We start from the raw sequence: 9,891 nt of genomic DNA, 5'->3' as shown, positions 1-9,891 counted from the left end.
AACACCTTGAGCCCATCGTGGACCAGAGTTAAAAAAGATGTTCCCACCCAGTCTCGAACTGGGGACCTTTTGCGTGTTAGGCAAACGTGATAACCACTACACTATGGAAACAAACTGACAGTAAGAAATTGGAGGTTACAAACTTTATCTTTAAGGAAAGTATAAGTGTTACTAAGATGAAACGTAACACTTTGAGCCCTTCGTGGTCCAGTGTTAAAAAGATGTTTCCACCCAGTTTCGAACTGGGGACCTTTTGCGTGTAAGGCAAACGTGATAACCACTACACTATGGAAACAAACTGACAGTAACAAATTGGAGGTTACAAACTTTATCTACAAGGACAGTACATGTGTTACCAAGATGAAGTGTAACACTTTGAGCCCTTCGTGGTCCAGTGTTAAAAAGATGTTTCCACCCAGTTTCGAACTGGGGACCTTTTGCGTGTGAGGCAAACGTGATAACCACTACACTATGGAACAAGCTGATAGGAGGAGATTGCAGGTTACAAAGTTTATCTTTAAGGAAAGTACAAGTGTTACTAAGATGAAGCGTAACACCTCGAGCCCTTCATGGACCAGTGTTAAAAAGATGTTTCCACCCAGTTTCGAACTGGGGACCTTTTGCGTGTGAGGCAAATGTGATAACCACTACACTATGGAAACAAACTGAAAGTAATAAATTGGAGGTTACAAACTTTATCTTCAAGGAAAGTAAAAGTGTTACCAAGATGAAGTGTAACACCTCGAGCCCTTCGTGGACCAGTGTTAAAAAGATGTTTCCACCCAGTTTCGAACTGGGGACCTTTTGCGTGTGAGGCAAACGTGATAACCACTACACTATGGAAACAAGCTGATAGTAAGAGATTGGAGGTTAAAAACTTTATCTTTAAGGAAAGTATAAGTGTTACTAAGATGAAGCGTAACACATTGAGCCCTTCGTGGTCCAGTGTTAAAAAGATGTTTCCACCCAGTTTCGAACTGGGGACCTTTTGCGTGTGAGGCAAATGTGATAACCACTACACTATGGAAACAAGCTGAGAGGAAGAGATTGGAGGTTAACAACTTTATCTTTAAGGAAAGTACAAGTGTTACTAAGATGAAGCGTAACACCTTGAGCCCATCGTGGACCAGAGTTAAAAAAGATGTTCCCACCCAGTCTCGAACTGGGGACCTTTTGCGTGTTAGGCAAACGTGATAACCACTACACTATGGAAACAAACTGACAGTAAGAAATTGGAGGTTACAAACTTTATCTTTAAGGAAAGTATAAGTGTTACTAAGATGAAACGTAACACTTTGAGCCCTTCGTGGTCCAGTGTTAAAAAGATGTTTCCATCCAGTTTCGAACTGGGGACCTTTTGCGTGTAAGGCAAACGTGATAACCACTACACTATGGAAACAAACTGACAGTAACAAATTGGAGGTTACAAACTTTATCTACAAGGACAGTACATGTGTTACCAAGATGAAGTGTAACACTTTGAGCCCTTCGTGGTCCAGTGTTAAAAAGATGTTTCCACCCAGTTTCGAACTGGGGACCTTTTGCGTGTGAGGCAAACGTGATAACCACTACACTATGGAAACAAGCTGATAGGAAGAGATTGCAGGTTACAAAGTTTATCTTTAAGGAAAGTACAAGTGTTACTAAGATGAAGCGTAACACCTCGAGCCCTTCATGGACCAGTGTTAAAAAGATGTTTCCACCCAGTTTCGAACTGGGGACCTTTTGCGTGTGAGGCAAATGTGATAACCACTACACTATGGAAACAAACTGAAAGTAATAAATTGGAGGTTACAAACTTTATCTTCAAGGAAAGTAAAAGTGTTACCAAGATGAAGTGTAACACCTCGAGCCCTTCGTGGACCAGTGTTAAAAAGATGTTTCCACCCAGTTTCGAACTGGGGACCTTTTGCGTGTGAGGCAAACTTGATAACCACTACACTATGGAAACAAGCTGATAGTAAGAGATTGGAGGTTAAAAACTTTATCTTTAAGGAAAGTACAAGTGTTACTAAGATGAAGCGTAACACCTTGAGCCCATCGTGGACCAGAGTTAAAAAAGATGTTCCCACCCAGTCTCGAACTGGGGACCTTTTGCGTGTTAGGCAAACGTGATAACCACTACACTATGGAAACAAACTGACAGGAAGAAATTGGAGGTTACAAACTTTATCTTTAAGGAAAGTATAAGTGTTACTAAGATGAAACGTAACACTTTGAGCCCTTCGTGGTCCAATGTTAAAAAGATGTTTCCACCCAGTTTTGAACTGGGAAACCTTTTGCGTGTGAGGCAAATGTGATAACCACTACACTATGGAAACAAGCTGAGAGGAAGAGATTGGAGGTTACAAACTTTATCTTTAAGGAAAGTATAAGTGTTACTAAGATGAAGCGTAACACCTCGAGCCCTTCATGGACCAGTGTTAAAAAGATGTTTCCACCCAGTTTCGAACTGGGGACCTTTTGCGTGTTAGGCAAACGTGATAACCACTACACTATGGAAACAAGCTGATAGGAAGAGATTGGAGGTTAACAACTTTATCTTTAAGGAAAGTACAAGTGTTACTAAGATGAAGCGTAACACCTTGAGCCCATCGTGGACCAGAGTTAAAAAAGATGTTTCCACCCAGTTTCGAACTGGGGACCTTTTGCGTGTTAGGCAAACGTGATAACCACTACACTATGGAAACAAGCTGATAGGAAGAGATTGCAGGTTACAAAGTTTATCTTTAAGGAAAGTATAAGTGTTACTAAGATGAAGCGTAACACCTTGAGCCCTTCATGGACCAGTGTTAAAAAGATGTTTCCACCCAGTTTCGAACTGGGGACCTTTTGCGTGTTAGGCAAACGTGATAACCACTACACTATGGAAACAAGCTGACAGTAGGTGTTTGGAGGTTACAAAGTTTATCTTTAAGGAAAGTATAAGTGTTACTAAGATGAAGCGTAACACCTCGAGCCCTTCATGGACCAGTGTTAAAAAGATGTTTCCACCCAGTTTCGAACTGGGGACCTTTTGCGTGTAAGGCAAACGTGATAACCACTACACTATGGAAACAAACTGACAGTAACAAATTGGAGGTTACAAACTTTATCTACAAGGACAGTACATGTGTTACCAAGATGAAGTGTAACACTTTGAGCCCTTCGTGGTCCAGTGTTAAAAAGATGTTTCCACCCAGTTTCGAACTGGGGACCTTTTGCGTGTTAGGCAAACGTGATAACCACTACACTATGGAAACAAACTGACAGTAGCAAATTGGAGGTTACAAACTTTATCTTTAAGGAAAGTATAAGTGTTACCAAGATGAAGCGTAACACCTCGAGCCCTTCATGGACCAGTGTTAAAAAGATGTTTCCACCCAGTTTCGAACTGGGGACCTTTTGCGTGTTAGGCAAACGTGATAACCACTACACTATGGAAACAAGCTGATAGGAAGAGATTGGAGGTTAACAACTTTATCTTTAAGGAAAGTACAAGTGTTACTAAGATGAAGCGTAACACCTTGAGCCCATCGTGGACCAGAGTTAAAAAAGATGTTTCCACCCAGTTTCGAACTGGGGACCTTTTGCGTGTTAGGCAAACGTGATAACCACTACACTATGGAAACAAGCTGATAGGAAGAGATTGCAGGTTACAAAGTTTATCTTTAAGGAAAGTATAAGTGTTACTAAGATGAAGCGTAACACCTTGAGCCCTTCATGGACCAGTGTTAAAAAGATGTTTCCACCCAGTTTCGAACTGGGGACCTTTTGCGTGTTAGGCAAACATGATAACCACTACACTATGGAAACAAGCTGACAGTAGAAGTTTGGAGGTTACAAAGTTTATCTTTAAGGAAAGTATAAGTGTTACTAAGATGAAACGTAACACTTTGAGCCCTTCGTGGTCCAGTGTTAAAAAGATGTTTCCATCCAGTTTCGAACTGGGGACCTTTTGCGTGTAAGGCAAACGTGATAACCACTACACTATGGAAACAAACTGACAGTAACAAATTGGAGGTTACAAACTTTATCTACAAGGACAGTACATGTGTTACCAAGATGAAGTGTAACACTTTGAGCCCTTCGTAGTCCAGTGTTAAAAAGATGTTTCCACCCAGTTTCGAACTGGGGACCTTTTGCGTGTGAGGCAAACGTGATAACCACTACACTATGGAAACAAGCTGATAGGAAGAGATTGCAGGTTACAAAGTTTATCTTTAAGGAAAGTACAAGTGTTACTAAGATGAAGCGTAACACCTCGAGCCCTTCATGGACCAGTGTTAAAAAGATGTTTCCACCCAGTTTCGAACTGGGGACCTTTTGCGTGTGAGGCAAATGTGATAACCACTACACTATGGAAACAAACTGAAAGTAATAAATTGGAGGTTACAAACTTTATCTTCAAGGAAAGTAAAAGTGTTACCAAGATGAAGTGTAACACCTCGAGCCCTTCGTGGACCAGTGTTAAAAAGATGTTTCCACCCAGTTTCGAACTGGGGACCTTTTGCGTGTGAGGCAAACGTGATAACCACTACACTATGGAAACAAGCTGATAGTAAGAGATTGGAGGTTAAAAACTTTATCTTTAAGGAAAGTATAAGTGTTACTAAGATGAAGCGTAACACATTGAGCCCTTCGTGGTCCAGTGTTAAAAAGATGTTTCCACCCAGTTTCGAACTGGGGACCTTTTGCGTGTGAGGCAAATGTGATAACCACTACACTATGGAAACAAGCTGAGAGGAAGAGATTGGAGGTTAACAACTTTATCTTTAAGGAAAGTACAAGTGTTACTAAGATGAAGCGTAACACCTTGAGCCCATCGTGGACCAGAGTTAAAAAAGATGTTCCCACCCAGTCTCGAACTGGGGACCTTTTGCGTGTTAGGCAAACGTGATAACCACTACACTATGGAAACAAACTGACAGGAAGAAATTGGAGGTTACAAACTTTATCTTTAAGGAAAGTATAAGTGTTACTAAGATGAAACGTAACACTTTGAGCCCTTCGTGGTCCAATGTTAAAAAGATGTTTCCACCCAGTTTTGAACTGGGAAACCTTTTGCGTGTGAGGCAAATGTGATAACCACTACACTATGGAAACAAGCTGAGAGGAAGAGATTGGAGGTTACAAACTTTATCTTTAAGGAAAGTATAAGTGTTACTAAGATGAAGCGTAACACCTCGAGCCCTTCATGGACCAGTGTTAAAAAGATGTTTCCACCCAGTTTCGAACTGGGGACCTTTTGCGTGTTAGGCAAACGTGATAACCACTACACTATGGAAACAAACTGACAGTAGCAAATTGGAGGTTACAAACTTTATCTTTAAGGAAAGTATAAGTGTTACCAAGATGAAGCGTAACACCTCGAGCCCTTCATGGACCAGTGTTAAAAAGATGTTTCCACCCAGTTTCGAACTGGGGACCTTTTGCGTGTTAGGCAAACGTGATAACCACTACACTATGGAAACAAGCTGATAGGAAGAGATTGGAGGTTAACAACTTTATCTTTAAGGAAAGTACAAGTGTTACTAAGATGAAGCGTAACACCTTGAGCCCATCGTGGACCAGAGTTAAAAAAGATGTTTCCACCCAGTTTCGAACTGGGGACCTTTTGCGTGTTAGGCAAACGTGATAACCACTACACTATGGAAACAAGCTGATAGGAAGAGATTGGAGGTTAAAAATTTTATCTTTAAGGAAACTATAAGTGTTACTAAGATGAAGCGTAACACCTCGAGCCCTTCATGGACCAGTGTTAAAAAGAAGTTTCCACCCAGTTTCGAACTGGGGACCTTTTGCGTGTTAGGCAAACGTGATAACCACTACACTATGGAAACAAGCTGACAGTAAAAGTTTGGGGGTTACAAAGTTTATCTTTAAGGAAAGTATAAGTGTTACTAAGATGAAGCGTAACACCTCGAGCCCTTCATGGACCAGTGTTAAAAAGATGTTTCCACCCAGTTTCGAACTGGGGACCTTTTGCGTGTTAGGCAAACGTGATAACCACTACACTATGGAAACAAGCTGATAGTAATAGATTGGAGGTTAAAAACTTTATCTTTAAGGAAAGTATAAGTGTTAATAAGACGAAGCGTAACAACTTGAGCCCTTCGTGGTCCAGTGTTAAAAAGATGTTTCCACCCAGTTTCGAACTGGGGACCTTTTGCATGTAAGGCAAACGTGATAACCACTACACTATGGTAACAAGATGACAGTAGAAGTTTGGAGGTTACAAAGTTTATCTTTAAGGAAAGTATAAGTGTTACTAAGATGAAGCGTAACACATTGAGCCCTTCGTGGTCCAGTGTTAAAAAGATGTTTCCACCCAGTTTCGAACTGGGGACGTTTTGCGTGTGAGGCAAACGTGATAACCACTACACTATGGAAACAAGCTGACAGTAGAAGTTTGGAGGTTACAAAGTTTATCTTTAAGGAAAGTATAAGTGTTAATAAGATGAAGCGTAACACTTTGAGCCCTTCGTGGTCCAGTGTTAAAAAGATGTTTCCACCCAGTTTCGAACTGGGGACCTTTTGCGTGTAAGGCAAACGTGATAACCACTACACTATGGAAACAAACTGACAGTAACAAATTGGAGGTTACAAACTTTATCTACAAGGACAGTACATGTGTTACCAAGATGAAGTGTAACACTTTGAGCCCTTCGTGGTCCAGTGTTAAAAAGATGTTTCCACCCAGTTTCGAACTGGGGACCTTTTGCGTGTGAGGCAAACGTGATAACCACTACACTATGGAAACAAGCTGATAGGAAGAGATTGCAGGTTACAAAGTTTATCTTTAAGGAAAGTACAAGTGTTACTAAGATGAAGCGTAACACCTCGAGCCCTTCATGGACCAGTGTTAAAAAGATGTTTCCACCTAGTTTCGAACTGGGGACCTTTTGCATGTGAGGCAAACGTGATAACCACTACACTATGGAAACAAGCTGATTTGAAGCAATTGGAGGTTACAAACTTTATCTTTAAGGAAAGTATAAGTGTTACTAAGATGAAGCGTAACACCTTGAGCCCTTCATGGACCAGTGTTAAAAAGATGTTTCCACCCAGTTTCGAACTGGGGACCTTTTGCGTGTTAGGCAAACGTGATAACCACTACACTATGGAAACAAGCTGACAGTAAAAGTTTGGGGGTTACAAAGTTTATCTTTAAGGAAAGTATAAGTGTTACTAAGATGAAGCGTAACACCTCGAGCCCTTCATGGACCAGTGTTAAAAAGATGTTTCCACCCAGTTTCGAACTGGGGACCTTTTGCGTGTGAGGCAAACGTGATAACCACTACACTATGGAAACAAACTGACAGTAACAAATTGGAGGTTACAAACTTTATCTACAAGGAAAGTACATGTGTTACCAAGATGAAGTGTAACACTTTGAGCCCTTCGTGGTCCATTGTTAAAAAGATGTTTCCACCCAGTTTCGAACTGGGGACCTTTTGCGTGTGAGGCAAACGTGATAACCACTACACTATGGAAACAAGCTGATAGGAAGAGATTGCAGGTTACAAAGTTTATCTTTAAGGAAAGTATAAGTGTTACTAAGATGAAGCGTAACACCTCGAGCCCTTCATGGACCAGTGTTAAAAAGATGTTTCCACCCAGTTTCGAACTGGGGACCTTTTGCGTGTGAGGCAAACGTGATAACCACTACACTATGGAAACAAGCTGATAGTAATAGATTGGAGGTTAAAAACTTTATCTTTAAGGAAAGTATAAGTGTTAATAAGACGAAGCGTAACAACTTGAGCCCTTCGTGGTCCAGTGTTAAAAAGATGTTTCCACCCAGTTTCGAACTGGGGACCTTTTGCATGTAAGGCAAACGTGATAACCACTACACTATGGTAACAAGATGACAGTAGAAGTTTGGAGGTTACAAAGTTTATCTTTAAGGAAAGTATAAGTGTTACTAAGATGAAGCGTAACACATTGAGCCCTTCGTGGTCCAGTGTTAAAAAGATGTTTCGACCCAGTTTCGAACTGGGGACGTTTTGCGTGTGAGGCAAACGTGATAACCACTACACTATGGAAACAAGCTGACAGTAGAAGTTTGGAGGTTACAAAGTTTATCTTTAAGGAAAGTATAAGTGTTAATAAGATGAAGCGTAACACTTTGAGCCCTTCGTGGTCCAGTGTTAAAAAGATGTTTCCACCCAGTTTCGAACTGGGGACCTTTTGCGTGTAAGGCAAACGTGATAACCACTACACTATGGAAACAAACTGACAGTAACAAATTGGAGGTTACAAACTTTATCTACAAGGACAGTACATGTGTTACCAAGATGAAGTGTAACACTTTGAGCCCTTCGTGGTCCAGTGTTAAAAAGATGTTTCCACCCAGTTTCGAACTGGGGACCTTTTGCGTGTGAGGCAAACGTGATAACCACTACACTATGGAAACAAGCTGATAGGAAGAGATTGCAGGTTACAAAGTTTATCTTTAAGGAAAGTACAAGTGTTACTAAGATGAAGCGTAACACCTCGAGCCCTTCATGGACCAGTGTTAAAAAGATGTTTCCACCCAGTTTCGAACTGGGGACCTTTTGCGTGTGAGGCAAATGTGATAACCACTACACTATGGAAACAAACTGAAAGTAATAAATTGGAGGTTACAAACTTTATCTTCAAGGAAAGTAAAAGTGTTACCAAGATGAAGTGTAACACCTCGAGACCTTCGTGGACCAGTGTTAAAAAGATGTTTCCACCCAGTTTCGAACTGGGGACCTTTTGCGTGTGAGGCAAACGTGATAACCACTACACTATGGAAACAAGCTGATAGTAAGAGATTGGAGGTTAAAAACTTTATCTTTAAGGAAAGTATAAGTGTTACTAAGATGAAGCGTAACACATTGAGCCCTTCGTGGTCCAGTGTTAAAAAGATGTTTCCACCCAGTTTCGAACTGGGGACCTTTTGCGTGTGAGGCAAATGTGATAACCACTACACTATGGAAACAAGCTGAGAGGAAGAGATTGGAGGTTAACAACTTTATCTTTAAGGAAAGTACAAGTGTTACTAAGATGAAGCGTAACACCTTGAGCCCATCGTGGACCAGAGTTAAAAAAGATGTTCCCACCCAGTCTCGAACTGGGGACCTTTTGCGTGTTAGGCAAACGTGATAACCACTACACTATGGAAACAAACTGACAGTAAGAAATTGGAGGTTACAAACTTTATCTTTAAGGAAAGTATAAGTGTTACTAAGATGAAACGTAACACTTTGAGCCCTTCGTGGTCCAGTGTTAAAAAGATGTTTCCACCCAGTTTCGAACTGGGGACCTTTTGCGTGTAAGGCAAACGTGATAACCACTACACTATGGAAACAAACTGACAGTAACAAATTGGAGGTTACAAACTTTATCTACAAGGACAGTACATGTGTTACCAAGATGAAGTGTAACACTTTGAGCCCTTCGTGGTCCAGTGTTAAAAAGATGTTTCCACCCAGTTTCGAACTGGGGACCTTTTGCGTGTGAGGCAAACGTGATAACCACTACACTATGGAAACAAACTGACAGTAACAAATTGGAGGTTACAAACTTTATCTACAAGGACAGTACATGTGTTACCAAGATGAAGTGTAACACTTTGAGCCCTTCGTGGTCCAGTGTTAAAAAGATGTTTCCACCCAGTTTCGAACTGGGGACCTTTTGCGTGTGAGGCAAACGTGATAACCACTACACTATGGAAACAAGCTGATAGGAAGAGATTGCAGGTTACAAAGTTTATCTTTAAGGAAAGTACAAGTGTTACTAAGATGAAGCGTAACACCTCGAGCCCTTCATGGACCAGTGTTAAAAAGATGTTTCCACCCAGTTTCGAACTGGGGACCTTTTGCGTGTGAGGCAAATGTGATAACCACTACACTATGGAAACAAACTGAAAGTAATAAATTG

General features: G+C 41.0%; 47 non-coding genes across 47 annotated transcripts; all 47 read right to left on the bottom strand.

The window, feature by feature from the left end:
* Nucleotides 1-38: 38 nt before the first annotated feature.
* trnav-aac (transfer RNA valine (anticodon AAC)) lies at nt 39-111 on the bottom strand. The gene has a single exon. It is a non-coding gene; the product is annotated as a tRNA-Val (tRNA).
* A 111-nt stretch (nt 112-222) lies between these two features.
* trnav-uac (transfer RNA valine (anticodon UAC)) lies at nt 223-295 on the bottom strand. The gene has a single exon. It is a non-coding gene; the product is annotated as a tRNA-Val (tRNA).
* Nucleotides 296-589: 294 nt separating this feature from the next.
* trnav-cac (transfer RNA valine (anticodon CAC)) lies at nt 590-662 on the bottom strand. The gene has a single exon. It is a non-coding gene; the product is annotated as a tRNA-Val (tRNA).
* A 111-nt stretch (nt 663-773) lies between these two features.
* Nucleotides 774-846, bottom strand: trnav-cac (transfer RNA valine (anticodon CAC)). Its single transcript has one exon. It is a non-coding gene; the product is annotated as a tRNA-Val (tRNA).
* A 111-nt stretch (nt 847-957) lies between these two features.
* trnav-cac (transfer RNA valine (anticodon CAC)) lies at nt 958-1,030 on the bottom strand. The gene has a single exon. It is a non-coding gene; the product is annotated as a tRNA-Val (tRNA).
* Nucleotides 1,031-1,142: 112 nt separating this feature from the next.
* trnav-aac (transfer RNA valine (anticodon AAC)) lies at nt 1,143-1,215 on the bottom strand. The gene has a single exon. It is a non-coding gene; the product is annotated as a tRNA-Val (tRNA).
* A 111-nt stretch (nt 1,216-1,326) lies between these two features.
* On the bottom strand, nt 1,327-1,399 carry trnav-uac (transfer RNA valine (anticodon UAC)). Its single transcript has one exon. It is a non-coding gene; the product is annotated as a tRNA-Val (tRNA).
* A 111-nt stretch (nt 1,400-1,510) lies between these two features.
* On the bottom strand, nt 1,511-1,583 carry trnav-cac (transfer RNA valine (anticodon CAC)). The gene has a single exon. It is a non-coding gene; the product is annotated as a tRNA-Val (tRNA).
* Nucleotides 1,584-1,694: 111 nt separating this feature from the next.
* On the bottom strand, nt 1,695-1,767 carry trnav-cac (transfer RNA valine (anticodon CAC)). The gene has a single exon. It is a non-coding gene; the product is annotated as a tRNA-Val (tRNA).
* Nucleotides 1,768-2,063: 296 nt separating this feature from the next.
* Nucleotides 2,064-2,136, bottom strand: trnav-aac (transfer RNA valine (anticodon AAC)). Its single transcript has one exon. It is a non-coding gene; the product is annotated as a tRNA-Val (tRNA).
* Nucleotides 2,137-2,432: 296 nt separating this feature from the next.
* trnav-aac (transfer RNA valine (anticodon AAC)) lies at nt 2,433-2,505 on the bottom strand. Its single transcript has one exon. It is a non-coding gene; the product is annotated as a tRNA-Val (tRNA).
* Nucleotides 2,506-2,617: 112 nt separating this feature from the next.
* trnav-aac (transfer RNA valine (anticodon AAC)) lies at nt 2,618-2,690 on the bottom strand. Its single transcript has one exon. It is a non-coding gene; the product is annotated as a tRNA-Val (tRNA).
* Nucleotides 2,691-2,801: 111 nt separating this feature from the next.
* Nucleotides 2,802-2,874, bottom strand: trnav-aac (transfer RNA valine (anticodon AAC)). The gene has a single exon. It is a non-coding gene; the product is annotated as a tRNA-Val (tRNA).
* A 111-nt stretch (nt 2,875-2,985) lies between these two features.
* Nucleotides 2,986-3,058, bottom strand: trnav-uac (transfer RNA valine (anticodon UAC)). The gene has a single exon. It is a non-coding gene; the product is annotated as a tRNA-Val (tRNA).
* Nucleotides 3,059-3,169: 111 nt separating this feature from the next.
* On the bottom strand, nt 3,170-3,242 carry trnav-aac (transfer RNA valine (anticodon AAC)). Its single transcript has one exon. It is a non-coding gene; the product is annotated as a tRNA-Val (tRNA).
* Nucleotides 3,243-3,353: 111 nt separating this feature from the next.
* trnav-aac (transfer RNA valine (anticodon AAC)) lies at nt 3,354-3,426 on the bottom strand. The gene has a single exon. It is a non-coding gene; the product is annotated as a tRNA-Val (tRNA).
* Nucleotides 3,427-3,538: 112 nt separating this feature from the next.
* trnav-aac (transfer RNA valine (anticodon AAC)) lies at nt 3,539-3,611 on the bottom strand. Its single transcript has one exon. It is a non-coding gene; the product is annotated as a tRNA-Val (tRNA).
* A 111-nt stretch (nt 3,612-3,722) lies between these two features.
* Nucleotides 3,723-3,795, bottom strand: trnav-aac (transfer RNA valine (anticodon AAC)). Its single transcript has one exon. It is a non-coding gene; the product is annotated as a tRNA-Val (tRNA).
* A 111-nt stretch (nt 3,796-3,906) lies between these two features.
* Nucleotides 3,907-3,979, bottom strand: trnav-uac (transfer RNA valine (anticodon UAC)). Its single transcript has one exon. It is a non-coding gene; the product is annotated as a tRNA-Val (tRNA).
* Nucleotides 3,980-4,090: 111 nt separating this feature from the next.
* trnav-cac (transfer RNA valine (anticodon CAC)) lies at nt 4,091-4,163 on the bottom strand. Its single transcript has one exon. It is a non-coding gene; the product is annotated as a tRNA-Val (tRNA).
* A 111-nt stretch (nt 4,164-4,274) lies between these two features.
* On the bottom strand, nt 4,275-4,347 carry trnav-cac (transfer RNA valine (anticodon CAC)). Its single transcript has one exon. It is a non-coding gene; the product is annotated as a tRNA-Val (tRNA).
* A 111-nt stretch (nt 4,348-4,458) lies between these two features.
* trnav-cac (transfer RNA valine (anticodon CAC)) lies at nt 4,459-4,531 on the bottom strand. Its single transcript has one exon. It is a non-coding gene; the product is annotated as a tRNA-Val (tRNA).
* Nucleotides 4,532-4,642: 111 nt separating this feature from the next.
* On the bottom strand, nt 4,643-4,715 carry trnav-cac (transfer RNA valine (anticodon CAC)). The gene has a single exon. It is a non-coding gene; the product is annotated as a tRNA-Val (tRNA).
* Nucleotides 4,716-4,827: 112 nt separating this feature from the next.
* On the bottom strand, nt 4,828-4,900 carry trnav-aac (transfer RNA valine (anticodon AAC)). The gene has a single exon. It is a non-coding gene; the product is annotated as a tRNA-Val (tRNA).
* Nucleotides 4,901-5,196: 296 nt separating this feature from the next.
* trnav-aac (transfer RNA valine (anticodon AAC)) lies at nt 5,197-5,269 on the bottom strand. Its single transcript has one exon. It is a non-coding gene; the product is annotated as a tRNA-Val (tRNA).
* Nucleotides 5,270-5,380: 111 nt separating this feature from the next.
* trnav-aac (transfer RNA valine (anticodon AAC)) lies at nt 5,381-5,453 on the bottom strand. The gene has a single exon. It is a non-coding gene; the product is annotated as a tRNA-Val (tRNA).
* A 112-nt stretch (nt 5,454-5,565) lies between these two features.
* trnav-aac (transfer RNA valine (anticodon AAC)) lies at nt 5,566-5,638 on the bottom strand. The gene has a single exon. It is a non-coding gene; the product is annotated as a tRNA-Val (tRNA).
* Nucleotides 5,639-5,749: 111 nt separating this feature from the next.
* Nucleotides 5,750-5,822, bottom strand: trnav-aac (transfer RNA valine (anticodon AAC)). Its single transcript has one exon. It is a non-coding gene; the product is annotated as a tRNA-Val (tRNA).
* A 111-nt stretch (nt 5,823-5,933) lies between these two features.
* trnav-aac (transfer RNA valine (anticodon AAC)) lies at nt 5,934-6,006 on the bottom strand. The gene has a single exon. It is a non-coding gene; the product is annotated as a tRNA-Val (tRNA).
* A 111-nt stretch (nt 6,007-6,117) lies between these two features.
* trnav-uac (transfer RNA valine (anticodon UAC)) lies at nt 6,118-6,190 on the bottom strand. Its single transcript has one exon. It is a non-coding gene; the product is annotated as a tRNA-Val (tRNA).
* Nucleotides 6,191-6,485: 295 nt separating this feature from the next.
* trnav-uac (transfer RNA valine (anticodon UAC)) lies at nt 6,486-6,558 on the bottom strand. The gene has a single exon. It is a non-coding gene; the product is annotated as a tRNA-Val (tRNA).
* Nucleotides 6,559-6,669: 111 nt separating this feature from the next.
* trnav-cac (transfer RNA valine (anticodon CAC)) lies at nt 6,670-6,742 on the bottom strand. Its single transcript has one exon. It is a non-coding gene; the product is annotated as a tRNA-Val (tRNA).
* A 295-nt stretch (nt 6,743-7,037) lies between these two features.
* On the bottom strand, nt 7,038-7,110 carry trnav-aac (transfer RNA valine (anticodon AAC)). The gene has a single exon. It is a non-coding gene; the product is annotated as a tRNA-Val (tRNA).
* Nucleotides 7,111-7,221: 111 nt separating this feature from the next.
* Nucleotides 7,222-7,294, bottom strand: trnav-cac (transfer RNA valine (anticodon CAC)). Its single transcript has one exon. It is a non-coding gene; the product is annotated as a tRNA-Val (tRNA).
* Nucleotides 7,295-7,405: 111 nt separating this feature from the next.
* Nucleotides 7,406-7,478, bottom strand: trnav-cac (transfer RNA valine (anticodon CAC)). The gene has a single exon. It is a non-coding gene; the product is annotated as a tRNA-Val (tRNA).
* A 111-nt stretch (nt 7,479-7,589) lies between these two features.
* Nucleotides 7,590-7,662, bottom strand: trnav-cac (transfer RNA valine (anticodon CAC)). The gene has a single exon. It is a non-coding gene; the product is annotated as a tRNA-Val (tRNA).
* A 111-nt stretch (nt 7,663-7,773) lies between these two features.
* Nucleotides 7,774-7,846, bottom strand: trnav-uac (transfer RNA valine (anticodon UAC)). The gene has a single exon. It is a non-coding gene; the product is annotated as a tRNA-Val (tRNA).
* A 295-nt stretch (nt 7,847-8,141) lies between these two features.
* trnav-uac (transfer RNA valine (anticodon UAC)) lies at nt 8,142-8,214 on the bottom strand. The gene has a single exon. It is a non-coding gene; the product is annotated as a tRNA-Val (tRNA).
* A 111-nt stretch (nt 8,215-8,325) lies between these two features.
* trnav-cac (transfer RNA valine (anticodon CAC)) lies at nt 8,326-8,398 on the bottom strand. Its single transcript has one exon. It is a non-coding gene; the product is annotated as a tRNA-Val (tRNA).
* A 111-nt stretch (nt 8,399-8,509) lies between these two features.
* Nucleotides 8,510-8,582, bottom strand: trnav-cac (transfer RNA valine (anticodon CAC)). The gene has a single exon. It is a non-coding gene; the product is annotated as a tRNA-Val (tRNA).
* Nucleotides 8,583-8,693: 111 nt separating this feature from the next.
* trnav-cac (transfer RNA valine (anticodon CAC)) lies at nt 8,694-8,766 on the bottom strand. The gene has a single exon. It is a non-coding gene; the product is annotated as a tRNA-Val (tRNA).
* Nucleotides 8,767-8,877: 111 nt separating this feature from the next.
* trnav-cac (transfer RNA valine (anticodon CAC)) lies at nt 8,878-8,950 on the bottom strand. Its single transcript has one exon. It is a non-coding gene; the product is annotated as a tRNA-Val (tRNA).
* A 112-nt stretch (nt 8,951-9,062) lies between these two features.
* trnav-aac (transfer RNA valine (anticodon AAC)) lies at nt 9,063-9,135 on the bottom strand. Its single transcript has one exon. It is a non-coding gene; the product is annotated as a tRNA-Val (tRNA).
* Nucleotides 9,136-9,246: 111 nt separating this feature from the next.
* Nucleotides 9,247-9,319, bottom strand: trnav-uac (transfer RNA valine (anticodon UAC)). Its single transcript has one exon. It is a non-coding gene; the product is annotated as a tRNA-Val (tRNA).
* A 111-nt stretch (nt 9,320-9,430) lies between these two features.
* trnav-cac (transfer RNA valine (anticodon CAC)) lies at nt 9,431-9,503 on the bottom strand. The gene has a single exon. It is a non-coding gene; the product is annotated as a tRNA-Val (tRNA).
* A 111-nt stretch (nt 9,504-9,614) lies between these two features.
* Nucleotides 9,615-9,687, bottom strand: trnav-cac (transfer RNA valine (anticodon CAC)). Its single transcript has one exon. It is a non-coding gene; the product is annotated as a tRNA-Val (tRNA).
* Nucleotides 9,688-9,798: 111 nt separating this feature from the next.
* Nucleotides 9,799-9,871, bottom strand: trnav-cac (transfer RNA valine (anticodon CAC)). The gene has a single exon. It is a non-coding gene; the product is annotated as a tRNA-Val (tRNA).
* Between the last annotated feature and the right edge of the window lie 20 nt (nt 9,872-9,891).

This window comes from Callionymus lyra, chromosome 6 (assembly GCF_982586985.1).
Source record: "Callionymus lyra chromosome 6, fCalLyr1.hap1.1, whole genome shotgun sequence".
NCBI classification, from domain to species: Eukaryota; Metazoa; Chordata; class Actinopteri; order Syngnathiformes; family Callionymidae; genus Callionymus; species Callionymus lyra.
This window is presented reverse-complemented; position numbering and strand designations above follow the sequence as displayed.